The 26,397-nt window shown below is 42.8% G+C and overlaps 1 protein-coding gene across 2 annotated transcripts in view; it reads left to right on the top strand.

Moving 5' to 3' along the window:
- Window positions 1-8,864: 8,864 nt before the first annotated feature.
- CLIC6 (chloride intracellular channel 6) overlaps window positions 8,865-26,397 on the top strand; it is a 30,740-nt gene continuing 13,207 nt past the window's right edge. The window contains exons 1-2 of one of the 2 annotated variants that reach the window (XM_059466022.1): window positions 8,865-9,200; window positions 9,462-9,841. The gene's annotated coding sequence lies outside the window, so the exon portion shown is untranslated. Of the gene's footprint in view, window positions 9,842-26,397 lie in introns of both variants that reach the window. The other variant, XM_059466021.1, reaches the window with a different exon arrangement.

The raw sequence follows: 26,397 nt of genomic DNA, 5'->3' as shown, positions 1-26,397 counted from the left end.
TTACAGCCGGGCTCGGTCACGGGTGCTGGGGCACAAACGGGTTTGTCAGGCAGAGCTGCTGAGGGAACAACCAAATAAATGTGAGAACGTTTCAGTAACACCTCTGCCAGAGCTGCTGGGAGAAAGGGCAAGGGCAGGTCCTAATCCTGGGAAAAGGAAAAATCATTGAAAGGGAAGGAAAAGGGAAAGGGAAAGGGAAAGGGAAAGGAAAAGGAAAAGGAAAAGGAAAAGGAAAAGGAAAAGGAAAAGGAAAAGGAAAAGGAAAAGGAAAAGGAAAAGGAAAAGGAAAGGAGAAAAAGGAAGAGGAAAAAAAAAGAAAAGGAAAAAAAGAAAAAGAAAAAGAAAAAGAAAAAAGAGAAGAAGGAGAAACAAAAAGAGAAGAAAGAAAGAAAGAAAGAAAGAAAGAAAGAAAGAAAGAAAGAAAGAAAGAAAGAAAGAAAGAAAGAAAGAAAGAAAGAAAGAAAGAAAGAAAGAAAGAAAGAAAGAAAGAAAGAAAGAAAGAAAGAAAGAAAGAAAGAAAGAAAGAAAAGACAAAGAAAGAAAAAGAAAATTAAAAAAGAAAAAAGCAAAAGAAAAGGAGAAGGGAAAAGGAAAGGATTGTGGCATAACCTGCATGAAAATAAAATAAAATGGTCATTATGAATAAGACAAATTCTCCTTGTACCTCTTGACTGCACATGTCACATTCTTCTACATCAGCAACTCGAATATTTACATTGCTGCTTTGAAATATTCCGGGTTTTATTCCCCACATCCATAATTATCACAAATTCCCTGGGGTGGGAAGAGCCCTTCAGGATGGTCCAGCCCTGCTGTCACCCCAGCATCACCCCTGAGCCCCAACAGTTCCTTTAAAATACATATTAAACATAAAAATTCCCTGAGTTTTGCAAAGAAGAACTGGAATAAAAGCCAAGATCGATTGGCAGTGGTGCAGAATGGAGGGGGAAAATAAAAGCTGTGAAAGATGAAATTAAATTTAAAACAAGAATATTTTTTAAAAATCAAGTGAAGTGTGATTAGGGGTTATATTCCAAGAAATTATATCAAGAAACAATAGGCACAATAAATAGGAAACATTTGAAATCAAAGTTTGATGAAGCAGGAGTTAAAATAATGGAGTTCAAGACAATCTGGACACTTTATTTAAAATGAACAAAACCTCTGGGAGCTTCCAAAAGCCTAGAGTTATTTCCAGGCTCCCAGTAAAATGGCTCTAATTAAGGCTCGCTAACGAATTTTGCGGAGCACTGTGAGGAAAGCAGCGTTTATTGCCCGGAAAACGCGAGTTTATTTAATTCATTCCGAGCCTGAAGGTGTCCCGGGCACCGGGCTCGGGGCAGTTTTATTTGCAGATTTATTTGCAGTTTTATTTGCAGATCTATTTGCAGTTTTATTTGCAGATTTATTTGCAGTTTTATTTGCAGATTTATTTGCAGTTGTATTTGCAGATTTATTTTCAGTTTTATTTGCAGATTTATTTGCAGTTGTATTTGCAGATTTATTTGCAGTTTTATTTGCAGATCTATTTGCAGTTTTATTTGCAGTTTTATTTGCAGATCTATTTGCAGATCTATTTGCAGTTTTATTTGCAGATCTATTTGCAGTTTTATTTGCAGATTTATTTGCAGTTGTATTTGCAGATTTATTTGCAGTTGTATTTGCAGATTTATTTGCCATTTTATTTTAAGGGCTGGTTCTCATTTGCCTGGAGCAGGTGAAATCCAGCTGAGGTCGGGGTCGTTTTCCACACTCACGTCCCGAATTCCAGGAGGAGGAAGAGGATGAAGAGGATGAAGAGGATGAAGAGGATGAAGAGGATGAAGAGGATGAAGAGGATGAAGAGGAGGCAATAATGAAATCCCAGCTCCTCGATGAGCCTGGCAAGGGCTCTCAGCGTTAAACACCTGAGCGATCCCCTGAGCAAGGAGGGGTTTGGAACTGGGGGTCCCTCCCTAAGGCAGGAATCCAGGAATTCAGAAATTCAGGAATCCAGGAATTCAGGAATCCAGGAATCCAGGAATTCAGAAATTCAGGAATTCAGGAATCCCGGAATTCAGGAATCCAGGAATCCAGGAATCCAGGAATCCAGGAATTCAGGAATCCCGGAATCCAGGAATTCAGGAATTCAGGAATCCAGAAATCCAGGAATCCAGGAATTAAGGAATCCAGGAATTCAGGAATTCAGGAATCCAGGAATTAAGGAATCCAGGAATTCAGGAATCCAGAAATCCAGGAATCCAGGAATTCAGGAATCCAGAAATCCAGGAATCCAGGAATCCCGGAATCCAGGAATTCAGGAATCCCGGAATCCAGGAATTCAGGAATCCAGGAATCCAGAAATCCAGGAATCCCGGAATTCAGGAATTCAGTAATTCGGGAATCCGGGAATCCAGGAATTCAGGAATTCAGGAATCCAGGAATTCAGAAATTCAGGAATCCAGGAATTCAGGAAGAGCCTCTGGAAGTGATGGGAGCAGGGAATTCAGAGCTCGGCAGGGATTTCCCGAGCAGAATCAGAAGCCTGGAGTTGTCCAAAAGGAGCCAACACGAGGTTCCAGGGCAATCACCAGGACTTTGCTGCTTTTCAAATTCCAAATTTAATCCTAAACCACGATTTGATTGAATTAGACTAAAAAAACAATATATAGTGTCTGGTTTTAACCTTGGGTTCATTATTCTATTTTTTTCATTATAATTGTGCTGCTTAACCAAAAGAAAAGGAAATTCGAAGCTTCTTTTGGACAATGAGCAGAAAAGGAAAATCGAAGATTCTTTTGGACAATGAGCAGGTTTAAAGTACTTGAATATAATGAAAGTGACTGAGTTTGATTTCTTTGCAAGCTTTGTTGTTGTTTTTCAACACATTCCAGAATGATTTTTTTCAGAATGTAACTCCGGGTGCTCCTGTGGGAGCCGGGGATTCAGGAATTGAGTAAAACCAGAAGGAAGAGTGGGGCTCGGCATGACGGAGCATCTCCTCCTTCTCTCTGCTTGTTCAGCCTCATTTTTGGGGAGATTTTTGGGGGGTTTCTGTGCTGCCCAGTGCAGCAGCCGGGATTCCCCTGTGCCCTGAACGTTCCTGCCTTTGTCCCGAGCCCCGGAGCAGCCGCCTCCTCCTCCTCCTCCTCCTCTCTGAACACGAGATATCGGAATTTCACACCAGGAAAATCAAGGAACCCGGGACAAACGGAACAAACATCCATGTGTTCTGAAAGCAGGAAAGAATTCTAGTCCTCCCATAGAATTCTTTCACTTGCAACTTTGCCTTTCCCACAGTTAAAATAGCATTTTAAATAGGATATATACACAAATAAAGGGGTCTGGGGTTATTTTTTTCCATCTCAAAGTGTATTAATATTCGGTATTAGTATATAAGTATTGATAATACAGTATTCATATTCTTATATAGATAATTTTTTTATACCACAAGTGCTTCTTTTTTCTCCAGCCAGGCAGTTTGTACCTGTCTGTGTTTACCCTGACAAATCCCTCCCTCCATCCCAAACTGGGGACACCCAATTTAATTCCCCCCTTTTTTCTGGAGCCTCGACTTCCCTCTAATTCCCAGTGCAAAAAATCCGAAGCAAAAGGAGTTTTTTGGGTTTTTTTTTCCTTATCTCTGGCTGTAAAAAAATATTACAACTTTGGTCTGCAGTGGGGAAGAAAAAGGAGTTCCAATAATCCGAGCGAGTCCAGCCTAATTAAAACCCCCCGGGGATAAAAGTTGTCCCCACCAGACTGCGAGGGGATCTTCGGCTGTGGCTAAAGCCTGACATCTGTGAGCATCAATTAATTAATTAATTAATGCCTCCACTCATCCTTTAATAAAGAAGTGTGCGCTAATCCTCCCCGAAGCCGAGCTCCGAAAATCACATTTATTAGCCAAGGGCTGTTTTAGGAACAGATGGGGTGTAAAGAGCTCGACGGAACGGGGGGGGGGGGGGGGGGGGGGAGCGCGGAGAGCGAGAGATTAATTAATTAATTAATTGTTAAGTAATTGAGGGATGAGTGAGGGGAGCAAGAAATGCAAAACTCCGGGATGCCCCTGGGACAGGTCTGGGTTTAACATTTCTGTATTCCCAAAATTCCTTCGGGAAACCCAGAAGTGACAAGGGACCTCTTCACCTGTCCCCGGCTCTGTCTGTCCCTGCTTCCCCCCCCCTGTCCCGGTGCCCTCACAAGCTCAGTTCAGCAAAATGACAAAAATCGAGAGAGGGAGAGCTCAGGGAGATCCCTAACAAATGATTCCTGCCGCGATGGCCTCAAACACTCCGCCTGAAGTTTGTGTCCTACCAAGAGAATCAGCGGCTGCCTGGGGAGCTGTTAGTGCTCAGCTCTGTCTTTGTAAGGCTCCCGAGAGTGTTTAACGAGTTAATCTTTTGTTAGGCTTAAACCCCGCGCCGATGTTCGCGGCAGGCACGGCTTAGCACAGAAAGGGATTTCTGTTGGTTTTTGGTCTGGTTATCACTGAAAGGGTTTGGGCTTTGTTGGCCTTGAAATCCTCACCTTGTGAGAACTGAAGGCAGGGAACGGGTAAATAAAGGAAAATAGGATCGTGTGTTAATGGATAAGCTGTGCAGGGAACAGGGCACAGGCAGCTCTGCTGGGGCTCCACCTGATCGGCAGGACACAAATCCTGGGTCACACTGGGAACCTGAGCCAAACCTGGCACAAACCCAAAGGAGCTGTGCCAGAACCCAAAACGTTCAATCACCCAAAGGAGCCGTGTGAGAACCCAAAACATTCAATCGCCCAAAGGAGCTGTGCCAGAACCCAGAACATTCAATCACCCAAAGGAGCTGTGCCAGAACCCAAAACATTCAATCACCCAAAGGAGATGTGCCAGAACCCAAAACATTCAATCACCCAAAGGAGATGTGCCAGAACCCAAAACATTCAATCACCCAAAGGAGCTGTGCCAGAACCCAAAACATTCAATCACCCAAAGGAGCCGTGTGAGAACCCAAAACATTCAATCACCCAAAGGAGATGTGCCAGAACCCAGAACATTCAATCACCCAAAGGAGCCGCGTGAGAACCCAAAACATTCAATCACCCAAAGGAGCTGTGTGAGAACCCAAAACATTCAATCACCCAAAGGAGCTGTGTGAGAACCCAAAACGTTCAATCACCCAAAGGAGCTGTGCCAGAACCCAAAACATTCAATCACCCAAAGGAGCCGTGTGAGAACCCAAAACATTCAATCACCCAAAGGAGAAGTGCAAGAGCCCAAAATATTGACAAACTCAAAGGAGCTGTGTGAGAACCCAAAACGTTCAATCACTCAAAGGAGCTGTGTAAGAACTCAAAATATTGATGGACCCAAAGGAGCTGTGTGAGAACCCAAAATATTCAATATTGGGATATTGGGAATGAGGAATTGTTCCCTGCAGGGTGGGCAGGGCTGGGATGGAATTCCATCCCTGGATCCCTGGCAGTGCCCGAGGCCAGCCTGGACACTGGGACAGTGGGATCATCATTAAAGATCATGGCAGGATGATCTTTAATGTCCCCTCTGACCCAAACCCTTCTGGAATTCTCTGACATGAGCAGCCTTCAGGCCAAGGTTAAGAGCCCTTCAGGTGAGGATGAATAAACCAGTATTATCTCTCCAGAAGTTACCGAGTTGTGTCATTCTACTGCTATCAAACCCCGTAAGAGATCGGGGAGATAATTGCCTCAGGATTGTCTCACCTGCAATACCTTCATTGGCAGGTGCTGAGTTCCTGCTCCTAAATCCTCATGAGCCGCTGTTCCTAAATCTTCCAGGGATGACCCTCTGTTCCTAAATCATCTTCCAGGGATGTTCCTTCTGAGCACAGCTGCCTCCATTCTTCTGTCTCACTCGGGATGCACCTCCGGGCCAGCATCAAAGAGCTGCAGGATTGTTCACTGATTTGGCTGCCCGTGTTTTATCGGGGCAGAGTGTTTGACCTGCTGCAATGATTTATTCTGCAGGATTTCCCCGCTCCTGTCGGCTGCATCTCCCCCCTTCACACCCACTCCAAACCCCGGCTTCTATCCCTGCTTTGTTCCCTCTTAAATGTAAAAATATTTATATTTTATAATGGGATTATATACTCAAATATAAAAAGTGTATATACAAATATATACACTATATATATATATATATATATACACTCTCTATATATATATACACTATTTGTATGTATACAAAAGTATATATACAAATATAAAACTGTTTAACTGTCGGGTTTTTTTTTAATTAGGATACCTCACTCTGGTCAGCCAACTCTGCCTCCGCTGTTCTGTCAGCACCTCGAAAATCAGGATTATTTTCCTCATCTGAAGGAAAAGTTCTGACTTCTTTCTCAGCAGCTGATGGCTCTGCTCAGGACACGCCGTTTCCCACCCCATTTAAATGCAAGCTCGCAGAGGATCCTCGCACATGAATGAAAATTACTTAAAAGCATCGAATCCAGGTGTTTATTTCCTTACACAGAGCGTTGTGTTGTTCCCTTTTACAACTTTCGCGAGCTGATAAGGACACATCTCCCTTTTTAACAGCCTTTGGAGCAGCCCGAAGCGGCTCATCCGTGTTTTTACCCAGCCGTGCAGGACCGCGGGGGCTGTGGCGGGTCAGAGCATCAGCAGCGGTGTGGGTGTGCAGAGGGCTCCTTCCTACAGCTGCTTTGGGAAATGAGGCCGGCACAGCCCCAGCCGCACCTGCCCGCAGGTGTGAGCCGGCCTGGGGACTGCGAGCAGCAAAGCAGGGCACGGACGGGGCGAGGGGTGCGAGGGCAGCCCCGAGCAGGTGTTGGCAACACACACAAGCACAGAGTGGAGATTTTGGGCCACTCTGCAAAGGCTCCGGTGCCGGCGGGCGGGGGTGGCAGCGCTCGGTGCGCCGCGGTCCCGCTGCACAGCGTGGCTGGGCACGGGCTGTGCCCGGAGCGGTGGGACAGGGCAGGGGCTGTGTCCGCAGCGGTGGGACAGGGCAGGGGCTGTGCCCGGAGCGGTGGGACAGGGTACAAGCTGTGCCCGGAGCGGTGGGACAGGGTAGGACCTGTGTCCGGAGCGGTGGGACAGGGCAGGGGCTGTGTCCGGAGCGGTGGGACAGGGTAGGAGCTGTGCCCGGAGCGGTGGGACAGGGCAGGGGCTGTGCCCGGAGCGGTGGGACAGGGTAGGAGCTGTGCCCGGAGCGGTGGGACAGGGTAGGAGCTGTGCCCAGGCAGGGGCAGGGGCTGTGCCCAGGCAGGGGCAGGGGCTGTGCCCAGGCAGGAGCTGCGCTCGGGCAGGGGCTGTGCCCGGGCAGGGGCAGGGGCTGTGCCCAGGCAGGAGCTGTGCCCGGGCAGGGGCAGTGCCCGGAGCAGGGGCAGGCGGAGGGAGGAGCGCAGCCCCGGCCCCGCCGCGCAGGCACCGCCCCCGTTCCCCGGCCGTGCCCGGCGCTGCTCCGCGGCCGCTCCGCTGCTCCGGCTCGTCCCGCGCTCACGGCGGTCCCGGCATGGCGGAGAGCCCGGGGCGGCCCCCGGAGAGCAGCGATGTCCCGCGGGAGGGGGCTCGGGCCGGGCTGTGCCCCGAGGGGGCGGCCGAGCCCCGGGACGGGCCCGCGGAGCGGCCGCGGCTGAGCGCGGAGGGGGCGCCCGGGGACAGCGGCTCCCCCGAGGGCCCGGGGACAGCGAGCGGGGACAGCCCGGGGACAGCGAGCGGGGACAGCGCGGGGCACGAGGGGCGGCCGGGCGGGGAGCCGGGGGTGACGGACGGGCCCGAGGCGGGCAGGGCAGAGCCCGAGGGAGAGGCGGGGGCAGCGGCGGAGCCTGAAGGGGCAGCCCCGGGGGCAATGGAGCCCGAGGACGCGGCTGAGAGCCCGGCGGGGACGGCGCAGGAAGAGGCGGCCCCGGCAGCGACAGAGCCCGAGGACGGAGCCGCGGCCCCGGCAGGGACGGAGCCCGAGGGCGCAGGGGCTGCTCCGACGGGGACGGAGCCCGAGAAAGCAGCAGCGGCGGGGACGGAGCCTGAGGGAGAGGCGGTGGCACCGGCGGGGACGGAGCCCCAGGTGAGAGAGGCGGTGAGGGAGGAAGGCCCGGCGGAGAGAGAGCCCCAGGAGGCGGCCGCGACTGTCCCGGCAGAAGCAGAGCCTGAGGAGGCTGCGGCGACAGCCCCGGCAGGGACAGAGCCCGGGGAAGGAGAGGGGACAGCGCCATCAAGGACGGAGCCCGGGGAAGGAGAGGGGACAGCGCTATCGAGGACGGAGCCCGGGGAAGCAGAGGCGACAGCCCCGGCAGGGACAGAGCCCGGGGAAGCAGAGGGGACAGCGCCATCGAGGGCAGAGCCCGGAGAGGCGGTGGGACAGGCGGCCCCAGAGGGGACAGAGCCCGAGGACGCTGTCGCGACAGCCCCGTCCGGGACAGATCCCGAGGAAGCTCCGAGGGAGGCGGCCCCGACGGGGACAGTCCCTGAAGATGCGATGCAAGAGGCAGCCCCGACGGGGACAGAGCCCGAGGAGGCCGCGGGGACAGCTCCAGAGGGGACAGTCCCCGTGGATGCGGTGCAGGAGGCAGCCCCGGCAGATGTGACAATTCCCGAGGATGAAGTGCAGGAGGCAGCCCCGGCTGGGACAGTCCCCCAGGAGGCGCTGGGGACAGCCCCCGAGGATGCGGTGCAGGAGGCAGCCCCGGCTGATGTGGCAGTCCCTGAGGGTGAGGTGCAGGAGGCAGCCCCGGCTGCTGGGACAGTCCCCCAGGAGGCGCTGGGGACAGTCCCGAAGGATGAGCCGCAGGAAGCAGCTCAGGCAGGGACAGTCTCTGAGGAGGGGGCGGCCCCGCTGGGGACAGTCCCCAAGGGCGAGGGGCAGGAGGCAGCTCAGGCAGAGACAGTCTCTGAGGAGGGGCTGGGGACAATTCCCAAGGATGCGGTGCAGGAGGCAGCTCCAGCAGGGACAGTCCCCAAGGATGAAGAGCAGGAGGCAGCTCCGGGTGATGTGACAGTCCCCAGGGATGTAGTCCTGACAGGGACAGTCCCTGAAGATGCGGTGCAGGCGGCAGCCCCGGATGATGTGACAGTTCCCAAGGATGCGGTGCAGGAGGCTGCTCCAGCAGGGACAATCCCCAAGGATGAAGCGCAGGAGGCAGCCCCAGATGATGTGACAGTCCCTGAGGATGCTGTCCCGGATGCTGTGACAGTCCCCAAGGATGCTGTCTTGGGTGATGTGACAGTCCCTGAGGACACGGTCCCAGGTGATGTGACAGTCCCCGAGGATGCAGCCCCAGATGATGTGACAGTCCCCGCGGATGCTATCCCGGGTGATGTGACAGTCCCCGCGGATGCTGTCCCAGCAGGGACGGTCCCCGCGGATGCTGTCCCGGCTGATGTGACAGTCCCCGCGGACGCTGTCCCAGATGATGTGACGGTGCCCGCGGATGCTGTCCCAGATGATGTGACAGTCCCCGCGGATGCTGTCCCGGCTGATGTGACAGTCCCCGCGGACGCTGTCCCAGATGATGTGACAGTCCCCGCGGATGCTGTCCCAGCAGGGACGGTCCCCGCGGATGCTGTCCCAGGTCCTGTGACAGTCCCCGAGGATGCTGTCCCAGCAGGGACGGTCCCCGCGGAGGGCAGCGCGGACGCTCCCCAGAGCCGCGGGGCCCTGCCCGGCTGTCCCCGGGCCCCGGGCGGCCCCGGTGCCGAGGCGGAGGCGGAGCGGGCACCGGCAGCCCCGGCGGGGAGCGGAGCCCCGGGCCCCGAGAGCGGCTGGGATCGGAGCCTGAACGGGGAGCGGGAGCAGCTCCGGGAGGACGGGACGGGCTCGCCGGGCGCCCCGGAGGAGCAGGAGGAGGAGGAGGAGAAGCAGGACCACGACATCTCCCTCTTCGTCAAGGTAAGGCTGAGAGGCTGCCGGGGAATCTCCGCAGGGAATCTCCCCTTCCTGATAATGTTCTGAGAATCATCAGCCTCAGGAAGAACCCTCTGGAAGAACAAACCACCAGAATTCCCTGGAGGCTTTCAGGGTGCTCCCTGATTTCCATTAGCCACGGAACAATGGCATTTATTTCCTTTAGGTAACAATTCCCGTTATCCCAGGTGTTCCAAAGGATCCTGTGGGGAGGAATTTGAGTGTGGCAGGCGCGGGGCCAGCCTGGCTAAGGTGATTTGGTCATTAACGCCCGATATAAACGTGTCTCTGCCTCCCCGTTCCTTCAGGAATCGCTGGCGTGAGGAGCTCCCCGCGGGTTTCCAGATCTCCAAGGTGCAGGGAGAGGGGCTCTCGTCATAGGGGCTGGGAGGGAAGAACCTGGGAAATGTCATTTCAAATGCAATGCTGCGATTTTCTGTTTTCTAACACGAATTATGGGCGACATTTAGAGAATTGTCCCAAATTTTGGCAAGGCTGAATTCACAGTCAGTACACTTGGAATTGCCCAGTTCGTGTTTGTTTGAAGGGAAGATTTGGGTTACAGGGAAATAGAGGAAGAAAAAAAAGGAGGGGAAAACTAAAACAAATTTCTGATATTTTACTGAGTAGAGCTTTAGACCTTTCTATCCTGTGCCTGGAATCCCCCCAAAATCCCTGGGATTTGGCATGGGAACAGCAGCCATCCACAGAGCCTTTATCAACGGGGATTTTTGGTGTGTTGGAAGCATCTGGAGCTGATTTCTTCCCTCTTCTCTGACCCCTCTGGACTAAAATGTGGAGCAGGGTGGGACAAACTGGGACAAACATAAAGCTAAGGAAATAAACCTGGGGAAGCAGAAGGCATTTGGGAACCTTCTCCTCCACAAACAGTCCCATCTTGTCCCTCCTGAGCTGGCTGAGGCTGCTTCTGCCAGCCAGAATTCACAGTCAAAATTAAAATTAAAATTAAAACAATATTAATATTAAAATTAATATTAAAACGTGTTGCCTTCCACTTTATGGGAGGAAATCACAGCCAAAACAAGAGAGCAGCCTAGAGAACAAGAGCATTTGTTGTGACTCTGTGGTCCCCAAATATCAGGATTAAACGTGGGCTTTGAAAATATTTGTGAATTAATAAAGGCAGAAGGAGAAGGGAGGAGCATTTTTGTGATGGGCTTCATATTTAAGAATATATTTATATGGGCTTCATATTTAAGAATGCCTAGAAAACAATCCAGCTGCTTTTCTAATTATTTCTGTACTACAAAGGTGAGTATTTTACCTCACCTGGAGCTGGATTTTTGTAGTTGGGCTTGGATTAGTTTTTAGTCAGAGGCTGGCATGAGTTTCTCCAGGAAAAGGAAAAAAAATCCAGCTGGAGAGCTCAGTGTCTCCCCAGGCACCCAAATGGCCATGCCATGGTTTGATAGCGCAACAGATATACAGAGAAATATAAAAATAAACCCCAAAATGGGGGAAAATGTGTAGTAAAACAGCACAGGAACAGAGCTGGAATAATCCTGGCAGTTCCCCTGCTGGGGAAGATTACCCCAGGCCAGGCCCACATTAAGATGCTGTGGCAGTGATAATGTTCTGAGAATCATCAGCCTCAGGAGGAACCCCTGGAAGAACAGAACACCAGAATTCCCTGGAGGCTTTCACCGGGTGCTCCCTGATTTCCATTAGCTCATGGAACAATGGCATTTATTTCCTTTAGGTAACAATACCCTTTACTCCAGGTGTTCCAAAGGCAAATGTTCCCCAAGGTCACCCAGATATCCTTTCCTTGGGAATTCAGTGTCCCTGGTACCTTGTGCTCTCTGCTCCTCAAGGGCTTTTTCCCCTTCTGTAGCCAAAGCTCTTTATTGATCAGAAAACTTCTGTAAATGTCAGAATTTATTTCTTTTTTACCATTTGAATATACTTGAACTCTCACTCAAATTCACTCCATTGATTTTTAAGCAACAGAACATTTATTCAAGACTGAAGAGCTTATTTCTAAATTGAAATTGCTATCTAATTATTTATGGATGGAAAAACTCAACAGAATCACAGCTGCAGATTTCAGAATTCCAAAGATGCCCAAGGATTTCTCTGTACCACAAACACTTGGCCAAACAGCCCAGCTGGAGCACAAGGCCTTGCTCATCTCCCTCAGTTTCAGGGTTAAATGGATTTTAGTCAAAGCTGGCCATGAGCACAAGGTGATAGATTTTATCCAAGGAGAAGCAGGGGGGTTTATCCACTTTGGTGGCATTCTTGGTCTCTGCATCGTTTCTCTCCATTCAGAGGATGATTTCATTCTCATCAGAGACAGAATTTCCCTGAGATACCCTCGAGTGACTTTGCACAGAGCAGTGCAGAGTCCCAGACAGGGCTGGAAAATGGGAAAGGAAAAGCTTTGCTGGGAGTACAGGAATGGGAACAACTGCATCCCTGCCGGCAGGGTCTGTGCCCAGCTGGAATGGCAATGGGGGTTTCCTACAAAAAAAAATTCTTCTTTTCTCTGATGTGATGAATCTGGGCCTTAAATAGAACTTGCATTATGAAGCAGCAACTGAATTTTGAGTGCTGTAGGTGAGAATTCCATGTGCAGCAGGAGCTCAGCTCCCTGAACACCTGGATGTCCTTTCCGTGGAGTCTGGGCTGCGCCTGGTGCTTGGTGTAAACACTGGAATTGTCACCACTGAGGAGGTGCTGGTGCTGAAAATCTGGATTTTTCCTCCTCGCTCAGGGTGTAACTGGGTGAGGTGAGTGTGGCACACAGCCCGGAGCTGTTGTGCTGTGTCCAAATGCAGGGGGGCAGCTCTTTCTGGGCCTTTCTTGGTGCAGACTCACCACAGGAGCTCAGTATTTCAGTGATCTCAGTAAGGGAAATGAAAGATTTCTGTGTGCAGAATTTCCCTGCACTGCTCCTCGGATACCCTTGAGTGATTTTACACTCCCTGTAACTTGTGCAGAGTCACAGAAAGGGCTGAAAAATTAGAAAGGAAAAGCTTTGCTGGGAGTACAGGAATGGGAACAGCTGCATCCCTGCCTGCAGGGTCTGTGCCCAGCTGGAACGGAAATGGGGTTTTGTTCCCTTTTCTTCCACCAGCTCCACACCTGGGGGTTCTGCTCCCTTCTCCTCACTCCGTCTTTTTCTCCTTCCTGAGCTCCACTCCTTGGACCTCAAGGTGCCACTTTTAAAAAAAGTTAAATCTTTAAAAACCCTGACATTTTTTTGTAAGTTGCTTCCCTCCACCATTCCTTTGGATATTTTCATTTGCATTTTAAGTGAGACTTCTGCTTTTTTAACTGGGGAGTTCTGAAAGCTTTGAGCTGGGGACAAGGTAGGCATGAGGCACAGCTGGGACTCCATGGGCTGGGAGGGCTTTTCCTATTGTATTTGTGTTTCCTATTGTATTTCCTATTCCTATTGTATTTGCATTTCCCCCAGATGAAGGAAGGAGTGATGAATCTGAATCCATGTTCTCAGAAGGCTAATTTATTATTTTAAGATACTATTTTATATTAAAGAATTATATTATAATATAATAATAATAATAATAATAATAATAATAATAATAATAATAATAATAATAATAATAATAATAATAATATACTATTATAATATAATTATCGATTATTCTATTCTATTCTAGAATACTAAAGAATACAGAAAGGATATTTACACAATGCTAAAAAGATAATAATGAAAACTTGTGACTCTCTCCAGAGTCCTGACAGCTTGACCCCAGTTGGCCAGTGAGTGAAAATAATTCACAGCAGAATCCAATGAAACAATCACCTGTGGGTAAACAATCTCCAAACATTCCACATGAGCACAACACAGGAGAAGCAAATCAGATAAGAATTGTTTTCCTTTTTCTCTGAGATTTCTCAGCTTCCCAGGAGAAAAATCCTGGGCGAAGGGATTTTTCCAGAGAATGTGAATGCCACTTTTTCAGCCTCAGGGATTTGGGGATTCTGTGAGAGTGATCCCAGAAGAAAGATGCCCAGCCCTGAGCCCCGTGGGGCTGCCCAGCAGGAGCAGCAGAGCCCCAGAGCTGCTGCTCAGGCCTGGCTGTGCTGATTTGGGTTCTGTGGCTGCACAAAATCTCCAGAGCAGCGTTTCTCCCAAGCCTGAGCAGGAAGTTGGCTCCTTTCCTGTGGGTATTTGCCCTCTCACAGCTCCCTTTGAATGTTTTTTGTTTTTTGTTTCAGCTGGAACATGGCAATTCCAGGTTCCCTAAAGCAGCTTAGAGGAGCTGGCATTACAAATTCCATTCATAACTCCCGGGGTTGTTGCTGGGGGCTCCATGAGCAGCAGCTTCTCTGTGGGTGGGAGTGAGGTGGGCTGCAAGGTCCCTCCCAAACCTTTCTGTGGTTCCGTGATTCCAGGAGGGGCTGAGGGAGCTGGGAAGGGGCTCAGCCTGGAGAAAAGGAGGCTCAGGGGAGACCTACAATTCCCTGACAGGAGAGGCAGTGAGGTGGGGTTGGGCTCTGCTGCTGTGTCCCAAGAGGAAATAAATTGTCATAAATTGCACCAGGGGAGGCTCAGGTTGGAGATTAGAAACAATTTTTCCTTCTGGAAGTGGTCACACCTTGGGCTGAGGTGCCCAGGGAGGTTTGGAGTCCCTGGAATTGTCCCCGAGCAGTCTGGATGTGGCCTTGGGGACAGGGATTGGGGTGGTGCTGGTGGCACTGGGTGATCCTGAAGGGCTCTTCCCACTTGGTAATTCTGGGATTTAGACAACTGATGGACCAACATCCTTTCCAGATTGACATAAACCAACAGACAAAAATCAGTGATCAGAAATACAAAGTTGCATCTAAGTTATTTTTGTATGATTTAGTCAGAGCCACTGACTGGTTTGGGTTGGAAAGGGCCTCAAAGCCCACCCAGTGCCACCCCTGCCATGGCAGGGCACCTTCCACTATTCCAGATCGTTCCAAGCCCTGTCCAACCTGGCCCTGGACACTGCCAGGGATCAGGGAATGACAACCCCTTTGGGAAAACATTTCCTGGAGTAATCCTTTGCCTGGAAGTGTTAAATAATCTCTGTGGAAGTGTTAAATAATCTCTATGTTCCCCCAGGACTGTTCAGGCCTCAGGCCCCTGCTCATCCCCAGGGCCCATCTCTGTGGTTTGAAGGTTGGTTTTAGCCCCAAAAAAATAAAAAATTGAAGGAAAGTCAAGGTCTTCAAAGGCTCCTGGCCCTATTCCTATTTTTACTTCCTCCCTGCAGTAAAGCCCACACCATGTGTTGTGCTTTAAGCACAGGCTTAGGGTCACGTGCAGCGTAAGCCCCTCACTAAGCAGGGAGCCCCCTCCTGATCCAGGCCCAGGACTCAGCCTGGATTTGGGGCTGCCTGGAACCAGCAGAGTCTCCTGACACATCAGCCAGTGCCAAATTCCACCCCTGGGGCCTCTGCCCCTGAATTTTGTCTTTGCACAACTGCTCTTTATGTGAGCAGCACAGAGCGGGCCGAGGGTGCACGTTCTGCTTGGTGCCCTCAGGCCCTGCTGGGTTGAAATTCCACTTCAGCCCCCTCGGCTCCTGCTGAATTTCACTTGTCTGAAATTCCACTTCAGCCCCCAAATCCCGTGGGAGAGCCCCAGCCTTGCTCAGGAGCCTCTCCGGGGTGTCCCCCTGCCCGTGGGACATGGCTCAGAGGTGGTCATGGTGGGACTGGGCGAGCTGGAAGGGTTCTTCCAAATGTCACCATTTTGGGATGAGGGGATCATCCTGCAGCTCTGCCAGGGAGTTCTCACTCTGCCAAAAAATATTCAATTTTTCTGAGGTTTGGTTGATTGTCACAGACATATTCTTTTATGAAAAATCCTTTTGCCAGGATCTTTTCTCCTGAGAAGCTGAGAGGCCTCAGAGATGAAATGTAAACATTGATTAACTGCTGCTGTGGAATGCAACAGGTGCATCTGGGATTGGCCTCTTATGGATGTTTTTAATTAATGGCCAATCACAGTCAGCTGGCTCAGACTCTCTGGTCAGTCACAAGATTTTATTATCATTCTTTTCTATTCCCTTCAAGCCTTCTGATGAAATCCTTTCTTCTATTATTTTAGTGTAGTTATAATATATAATTTTCTTTTAATTTAATATATATCATAAAATAATAAATCAGCCTTCTGAGACATGGAGTCAAGACTCTCATCTCTTCCCTCATCCTGAGATCCACAAACACCACCACATATTGATGTTTTCTGTGGAGGAATAACAAACCAGTCTAGAAAACTCCTGGCATCCACAAATATAAAACATCAGAGTGTGGGGAGTGATGTTCTGGAAAGAGATTTGACCAATTACTTGCAAAATATAACTGTACTAAAATCAAATTATTAAAAACATCAGGGGAACTTTGGAAAGGGCATTCTTTAAATAAAAATCTCTTTGCTGAGATGATCCAATGTCCCCCTGTGCTGAGGCCCTGTGTGCATTTCCATTTGCAATCTGATTATTTCCTGATCAAAACTCAGCTCAAGGGATTCTGTTCAGCTGCTTTCAGTGGCAGCACTGTCTCAGCACTGAAAGTTTTAATTCTTTCCTAAAAATACCGATTTTCTCCCAGAAACAGCTTCCACAGCCTGGCACTGCTGGTGGAGGCACAAGGACAAAAGTGGAATTTCCCTTTTTGCTTCATTTCTCTCCATATTTGAGCACATATAAAAATATTGCAAATATTCAGAAGTGGAGTTGTCAGAGACCAGAGCCAAGCAGCAGAATGGGAGCGGTGGAAGTGGAGCCTTCCCTGAGTTATTCAAATGGGGCAGTTATAAATGAGTTAAACATTGACTCAGATTGCAGAGAAATTCCCATTTTGTCTTGGTGAATCATTGACATTTCCCTGCTGGCTGCTGTGGAAATGATCTTTAAAATTTTCTGTGTTTTATAAATACAGAAAAATCAGTTTTTTCATAATGGAGTAGATGAAACTCAAAACAGGCTCCAAATATACCCAAAATTATTCAACATTTTTATGGGAATTGGAAGTTACACTGGGAATGGAAATTCAATTTTATTCCATTTTTACATGTTCTTGGAGGGCACCTTCCCACTGCAGCTGACAGGATTTATTTCATTCTTTCTATGTGGACCAAAACATCACCTTTATTCTATTTCTATTCTTTCTAGTTTATTCTTTCTATGTGGACCAAAACATCACAAATTATTTGAGGTGAAAAAACCTTCCACACTCTTCCAATGTTTCACTTTTACCTCTTGATTTAAATTAGGAATATCATTGGCAAAGTATTTTCTACCCAAAGCTGCACAAAGGACCTTCTTTATCTTCAGTATTTCTTAGAATTCTTTAAGTATTCTTACTATTCTTTAGTATTTCTTATTTATTTATTGGTTTCCAGCACAAATCATAGGTATTTTAAACATATAATTTATATTTATTTTGTTTGTATGTATTGTATAGAATTTATACGTATTAATTTCTATCACATAAATTAGTTAATTTATTATTAATAAATTAATATATTATTATTGATTTAAACTTATTTTATAATTTATTAGAACACATATACTATTTATCTGCATTATTATATTACATATAATTTATTACATATATTACAAATAATTTATAATTTCAGTTTTAATGAAATTATAACATAATTTCTTACAAGGAATTTATACACATATATAAAATTGATATGCAATCAATTCAGAAATATAATTTATAATTTTATATATAATATATATAATTATATATAATTTATAGTTTACATACTATTTAGTATTTCTATTTATGGTTTACATACTATTTAGTATTTGGCATTTACATACCATTAATTATGTATTTATTATATGTATTAATTATTATATTACATAGCATGTACAATTTCAGTTTTTACTGAATTCATTACATAGAATTTCTTACAAGGAATTTATACACATATATAAAATTGATATGCAATCAATTTAAAATTTAGAAATATAATTTATAGTTTACATACTATTTCTATGTATTAATTATTACATTCCATAGGATTTATAATTTCAATTTCTACTGAATTTATTACATAAAATTTCTTACATAGAATATATGTACATAAATGAAATTGATATGCACAGCAAATATATATAAATATAATATATAATTATATATAATTTATCATTTATATCCATACTATTTCTATGTATTAATTATTATATTACATAGAATTTATAATTTCAGTTTTTACTGAATTTATTACATACAATTTCTTACAAAGAATTTATACACATATAAAATTGATATGCATATCAACTTAGAAATATAATTTATAGTTTATCTATATAATATATAGATATAATTTATAGTTTACATACTATTTCTTGTTTCTATTTATAGTTTACATACTATTTATTATTTATTAGTATTTACATACTATTAATTAAATATTTATTTTATGTAACTATTATTATATTACATAGAATTTATCATTTCAGTTTTCACTGAATTTATTACATATAATTCATTACATATAATTTATACACATATAAAATTAATATACATACAATTTATAAATACAATTTTTAGTTTATATATATTATATATAATTATATATATTATAGTTTATATACCTACTATTTATATGTATTTATTACATTACATAGAATTTAAAATTTCATTTTTTACTGAACTTATTACATAACATATATAATTGTATTATATAGGTATATAATAACATATTAAATAATATATATTATTATATTTTTATATATAATATAAATATATAATAATGTAATATGTACTATGTAATATATAATATATAATATATAATATATAATATATAATATATAATATATAATATATAATATGTAATATATAATATATAATATAATATATAACATATTACATATTACATATTGTATATTATACATTATAAATTATATATTACATATAGTATATAATATATAATATATAATATATAATATATAATATATAATATATAATATATAATATATAATATATAATATATAATATGATATATGATATATGATATATAATATATAATATAATATAATATAATATAATATAATATAATATAATATAATATAATATAATATAATATAATATATGTGATTTTATTTTATATGTATAAATATATAATATATATAATTATATATATAATTTCTTACAAAGAATTTATGCATATATAAAATAATATGCATATCAATTAATACATATAATTTGTTTTTAAAATTAATTCCGAGTTACATAGGTAGTTTTTATATCATTTCTAGTGCCATTTCTGTATTTGGCTTGGCCCAGCTGTGTTGCAGGCTGTGTGAATGCAGTGTAGAGCAGGAAATCCCCTTTGATCCCTTTGCCCAGCCCGTTTTGAGGAACAGAACCCCTTTTGTTGCGGTAATTCCCTGCCAGGGGTGCCAGGGGACGTGGGCACTTTTGTCCCCGGGCTGAGCTGCGATCGGGAGCAGCAGCGAGGGCCAGAGCCCAGATTGCTGCCCTGGCTAAGGGTGAGAGCCTTGGGCCGTGCTTGTGACCTGGGAGTGCTTCCAGAACATTCCTGCCAGGAAGGGATCGCCTGGAGCGTTCCGTGCTTTCATTCCACGGCCTGGGCCCGGAGAACAAACTCCTGGGCACAGAACTCCCTGCACAGCAGGGTGGGATTGCTGCTGGCACACCCAAAGCTCTGCCCTGGAACTGATGCACCTGCCCTGCTCAAAGGGCCCGGGGCTTCTTCCGCTCCTGCAAAGGCTTGGAAATCGTCTTGAAAACTGGAATTAGACTGGGGGAGGATTAGAGGAGTGATCACAGCAGGCTGTGGGATGGGGCAGCTTTCCCACCCTCATAGGGAGGAATTTCCTCCTAAAAGAAGACAAAAATTCATCATCATCATAATCATCATCAATCATCTGCTGAAAAAGCAAACAAATGGTGCTGACTCCAATCACAACCAAGGACAACCCAAAATGCAAACCAGAATTGCAAAAGTGCAATTACTGCTGTAGGAGAAGGATGCTCCCAAATTGGGCAAGATTAATCCAAGCTCTGCTGAAGTTTTTCACACTCAAGTTTTGCAGCTCAAGTTTTTCAGACTTTCACTCCACAATCTAATTTCCAATTTATTTTGCCATTTAATTTTCGTAGCCTCTGCTAAATCCTGTAGCTGCTGCAGTGGCTTTTACTGCAGGTCTGGTGCAGGGAGACACATTTGAGAAAAGAAAGCTGAAATTTGTACTTTGCCATTGTAATTTCATTGGATTTTAGGGATTTAAAAAAAAAAACCAAACAACTGTAGAGAGCCATGGCTGTGGCTGGAAATTCCTGTGACACCATGAGGGGCCTGGCCCAATGCAACAGCAATGTTGAAAATCACAGAATTTGTTTATTTTCCTCTTTTTGTAAAGAGTGCTTTCACACATAAATTTAATCTTTAATTTATTAATTGTAAATAAGGTGAATATTGGTAAACCACAGTCTCTAAAAATGCAATACAAGACATCTCACATTTTAATTTTCACCTGCACTCCCTTGGTTTTTGCTCACTTTACAGAATTCTCATTTAATAGTTCATTTATTTATCACCTTTACCAGAACTAGGAAGGGTGTAGAAATTCTGGGCAGGTTTTAATATCAAAATCAAATTTAAATGGGCATTTGATCTAAATAGCAGGACTGAGTTTGGGCTTTTTGTTTCTCATTATTTATAAAGCAACTGGCCACAGGTAAAAATTTGAGTGCCACAAAGTTGCTTCTTAGTGAAGGAGAGTTTCTCCCTCTGCATCAAAAACATTTAATGGCTTACAGAGTGATTAAGTTAATTTGTGCAGTAATTATTTCCCCATGGGCAGTAAATAAAGCAGGGAGAGAAGAAAAGAGCCCTGAGGCAGCCAGGGGAGAGAGGGAGCTGCATCCAGAGGGAAAATCCTGCCCTGGGAGAGTGGGAGGAGGATTCCCCCCCCAAACAGAATAGAATAGAATAGAATAGAATAGAATAGAATAGAATAGAATAGAATAGAATAGAATAGAATAGAATAGAATAGAATAGAATAGAATAGAACAGAATAAAACAGAATAGAATAGAATAGAACAGAATAGAATAAAACAGAATAGAACAGAATAGAATAGAATAGAACAGAACAGAATAGAACAGAATAGAATAGAACAGAATAGAATAGAACAGAATAGAACAGAATAGAACAGAATAGAATAGAACAGAATAGAACAGAATAGAACAGAATAGAACAGAACAGAACAGAATAGAACAGAATAGAACAGAATAGAACAGAATAGAATAGAACAGAATAGAATAAAACAGAATAGAACAGAATAGAATAGAACAGAATAGAACAGAACAGAACAGAATAGAACAGAATAGAATAGAACAGAATAGAACAGAACAGAATAGAACAGAACAGAACAGAATAGAACAGAACAGAATAGAATAGAACAGAATAGAATAGAATAGAATAGAACAGAATTCCCAAAAACCCCTGGCTGCCCCTGCATCCCTGGCAGTGCCAGAGCCAGGTTGGACACTGGCACAGTGGGAGGTGTCCCTGCCATGGCAGGGGTGGCACTGGATGAGTTTTAGGGTCCTTTCCAACCCAAACCATTCCATAATTCTATGAAATTACAGCTTCAGGCCCACTGTGCTCTCTGGGGTCTAGAGAGAATTAGAATTTCCAGGTGGATGTCACCCCCTTGAGCTGTGAGCACTGCTCAGTGCAGAAAAACAGGGCTGAGGGAGCTATCCCATAAAAATCCAACATAAATAATATCTTAAAAATAATATGTTAAAAATATCCCATAGCATAAATAAAATAGTAAAAATATCCGATAACATATGTTAAAATATCCAATAAATAAATAATATGTTTAAAATATTCCATAACATAAATAATATACCATAAACAATATACCATAAACAATAAAAATCCCATAACATAAATAAGATGTTAAAAATATCTGATAACACAAATAATATCTCATAAATAAATAATAAATATCCCATAACATAAATAATATATTTAAAAATCCCACAACATAAATAATATCCCATAAATAAATAAATATCCCATAACATAAATAACTTAAAGTCATAAATATCCCATAAATAAATATGTTAAAAATATCCCATAATATATAGTATGTTAAAAATAACCCATTACATAAACAATATCCCATAAATAAACATAACATAAATAATATGTTAAAAATATCCCATAACGTAAATAATATCTCATAAATAAATAATAAATAATAAATATCCCATAACATAAATAACTTAAAGTCATAAATATCCCTTAAATAAATATGTTAAAAATATCCCATAACATAAGTAATATATTTAAAAATCCCACAACATAAAAAATATCCCATAAATAAATAAATATCCCATAACATAAATAACTTAGTCATAAATATCCCATAAATAAATAGGTTAAAAATATCCCATAACGTAAACAATATCTCATAAATAAATAATAAATATCCCATAAATAAATATGTTAAAATATCCCATAACATAAATAATATATTAAAAAAATCCCACAACATAAATAATATCCCATAAATAAATAAATAAATAAATAAATATACCATAACATAAATAACTTAAAGTCATAAATATCCATAAATAAAATGTTAAAAATATCCCATAAACACCCAACATATCCAACTTTTTAAATCCCGGACATGGCCTGAGGACCAGGAGCATTCAAAGGACAATTTCCAGCTGAGAGCTTTATTGAGCACACAAGTCATGAAACCTGAAATAAAATAATGGCAGGAGATCGACTCCAACGCTGCATGAAAGCAAGAATATCAAATCCCAGAAAGCAAAACAGAGTGGGAAGGCTTAAAAATGGAATTGTGGCTGTCAGGAGATCATCCATGGCCAGGATAAACCTGGTGCAAAGTTAATTCCTCTCTGTGCAGGTGGAAAGTTAATTCCTTTTATCACCTTTAGAGTAAAGTTAATTCTCTTCTGTGCAGGTGTAAAGTTAAAGTTAATTATTTTCTGTGCAGGTGTAAAGTTAAAGTTAATTATTTTCTGTGCAGGTGTAAAGTTAATTCCTTTCATCCCCTTCAGTGTAAAGTTAATTCCTTTCTGTGCAAGTCTAATTCCTTTCTGTGCAGGTGTAAAGTTAATTCTTTTTGTCACCTTCACTGTAAAGTTAATTCTCTTCTGTGCAGGTGCAAAGTTAATTCCTTTTATCGCCTTCAGTGTAAAGTTAATTCCTTTCTGTGCAGGTGTAAAGTTAATTCCTTTCATCACCTCCAGTGTAAAGTTAAATAATTTCTTTCTTTAATTCATAATTTCTTCATTAATTCCTTTCTTCACTTCCACTGTAAAGTGAACTCCTCTCTGTGCAGGTGTAAAGGTAATTCCTGTCTGTGCAGGTGTAAAGGTAATTCCTTTCTTCATGTTCAGTGTAAAGGTAATTCCTTTCTGTGCAGGTGTAAATTCCTGTCTGTGCAGGTGTAAAGTTAATTCCTTTCTTCACTTCCAGTGTAAAGTTAATTCCTTTCTTCACCTCCAGGGTAAAGTTAATTACCGTCTGTGCAAATGTAAAGTTAATTCCTTTCTATGAAGTTGTAAAGTTGAAGTTATTCCTTCCATACCTTCAGTGTAAAGTTAATTCCTGTCTGTGCAGGTGTAAACTTCATTACTTTTATCACCTCCAGTGTAAAGATAATTCATGTCTTTCTTTAATTCCTAATTTGTTCATGAATTCCTTTCTTCACCTCCAGTGTAAAGTTAACTCCTCTCTGTGCAGGTGTAAAGTTAATTCCTTTCTCTACCTTCAGTAGAAAGTTATTTCCTTTCAAGGTTAATTCCTTTCTTCATCTCCAGTGTAAAGTTAATTCCTTTCTTCAACTCCAGTGTAAAGCTAATTCCTCTCTGTGCAGGTGTAAAGTTAATTCTCTTCATCACCTTTGGTGTAAACTTAATTCCTTTCTTCACCTTCAGTGTAAACTTAATTCCTTTCTGTGCAGGTGTAAACTTAATTCCTTTTATCACCTTTAGTGTAAACTTAATTCCTTTTATCCCCTTCAGTGTAAAGTTAATTCCTTTTATCACCTTTAGTGTAAAATTAATTTCTTTTGCCACCTCCAGTGTAAAATTAATTCCTTTTATCACCTCCAGTGTAAAATTAATTCCTTTTATCACCTTTAGTGTAAAATTAATTCCTTTTATCACCTTTAGTGTAAAGTTCATTCCTTCCATCGCCATCCCCTGCTCTCAGTTCTTTCCATCCCCTTCCCCTGGTGTCTCCTTTGGGTCAAAACCCTTTAATCCACCCAGAGTTTTATAAAAACACTTCCAAAAATCCTGTGGCATTCCCTGAGCCCTGCCCATGGTCTGTGAATAGAATTTCTGCTGGATTTTAAGTGAGGAGCAGAATTTTCATTCAATTTTTGTTCAGCACTGAGTTCATAGTGCCCGGATGCTGCTCTGAAGGGTTCTTTCCATGACCCTGAGGAGGAAGGAAACAACTTATAAAAAATATTAATAACTTGTAAAGAATAATAACTTATAAATAAATAATAACAACTTAATTGGGGCAAACTGGGATAGTGGAAAGTGCTAATTAACTGAAAAAAATGAAAGGAAAATTCGTTTCTTTTCTTTACCTGAAGGAGTGTCCAGCTGCTGCTTTCACACCTCTCTTGTTGAATTTCCATTTGGGGATGTCACACACAGCAAGAATCAACCCTGCAAGTGCCAAAAATACAATTTATCTGCAGAAATCACCAGCCACATTTTAACTTAAACATATTTTTGGGGGTTTTTTTTCTGCTGTTTGGCTGAGAAAATAAAGAGCAGCTGAAATATCTGATTTTAGAGCTGGGTGTTGGTGGGCCAGAGCTCTGGGGCTATTGAAAATCATTGGAATAATAAGTGGCAAAATTGGGACTTTCTCCCTCATAATGAATTTTTAATTGCAGCTGCTGTATCTTAAAAATCTTAAAATTGAGCCTGGAACATTTCAAGCCCAGTAGGTGGCATCAAAAGGGTTCTGTAAAATTCAGTGTTTGGGTGTTTGTTCTCCACCTGAGGCCATGGAATAAAACCAGAGAGAAAAATTCCAGGTGATCCCTTCCTGACAAAAAGCTCTGGATTGGATGGGATCTGACCCAAATAGAACATAAAATTTTTATAAGAGTTTCATTGAGTGAACATAAATTAATTACAATTTTAATTTTTATGGCATTTTTTAACAGCAGCACTGTTGCCAGACAGAAGTAATTTTGAATTTTTAAAACTTTTTTTATAGCCAGTATATATTTTAAAATATTCAATATTATATATTTTTATTAAATGATATAAATAGTGTGTATATATGTATAGATATATAAATAAATAAAAAGGATAAATATTAATCGATATAACTTTATATACTTTATATAATTTACATAAATTTATCTAAATTTTATCTAAAATTTATATAAAATTATATATAACGTTTTATATGAAATTAATATAAAATAGCATAAACATAATATAAATTTTTATATAAGATTCCAAAATTTATATAAGATTTATAAAAATTCTATATAAGATTTATATAAAAGTTAGGTAAATTTATATAGAATTTTTATAAATCTTATATCTTAAATTATGATTGATTAGTTATTATATTAATTATATAAATTTATAAACTTTATAAAATGTATATAAATTTATCTAAATTTTATTAAAAATGTATAAAAGTATATATAAAATTATGTTTGATTGATTAATTATTATAGTGATCATATAAATTTATATAAATTGATATACTTTATGAAATTTATATAGATTTATCTAAATTTTATATAAAGTTTAGGTACATTTATATAAAATTAAGATTGACTCATTATTTTATTAATCATTAATTTTATACACTTTATTCTAAATTTATATAATTTATATCACAAAAGTGGCCAGGCCTTGGGCTGAGGTGCCCAGGGAGGTTTGGGGTCCCTGAATTGTCCCTGAGCACTCTGGGTGTGCCTTGGGGACAGGGATTGGGGTGGTGCTGAAGGGCTCTCCCTGCCTCAGGAATTCTGGGATTCTGGGATCAGCCTGAGCTCCTGGGCCTGAATTCTGGGATTCTGATTCAGATTCTGAGATTCTGATTCTGATTCTGATTCTGGGACCAGCCTGAGCTCCTGGGCCTGAATTCTGGAATTCTGATTCTGATCCTGATTCTGGGACCAGCCTGAGCTCCTGGGCCTGAATTCTGGAATTCTGATTCTGATTCTCAGATCAGCCTGAGCTCCTGAGTCTGAATGTTGGGATTCTGATTCTGATTCTGATTCTGATTATGGGATCAGCCTGAGCTCCTGTGCTGAATTCTGGGATTCTGATTCTGATTCTGATTCTGGGATCAGCCTGAGCCTGAGCCTGAATTCTGGGATTCTGATTCTGATTCTGAGATTCTGATTCTGATTCTGGGACCAGCCTGAGCTCCTGGGCCTGAATTCTGGGATTCTGATTCTGATTCTGATTCTGATTCTGATCCTGATTCTGATTCTGGGACCAGCCTGAGCTCCTGGGCCTGAATTCTGGGATTCTGATTCTGATT

This window comes from Ammospiza nelsoni, chromosome 2 (genome assembly GCF_027579445.1).
Source record: "Ammospiza nelsoni isolate bAmmNel1 chromosome 2, bAmmNel1.pri, whole genome shotgun sequence".
In the NCBI taxonomy this organism is placed as follows: Eukaryota; Metazoa; Chordata; class Aves; order Passeriformes; family Passerellidae; genus Ammospiza; species Ammospiza nelsoni.
This window is presented reverse-complemented; position numbering and strand designations above follow the sequence as displayed.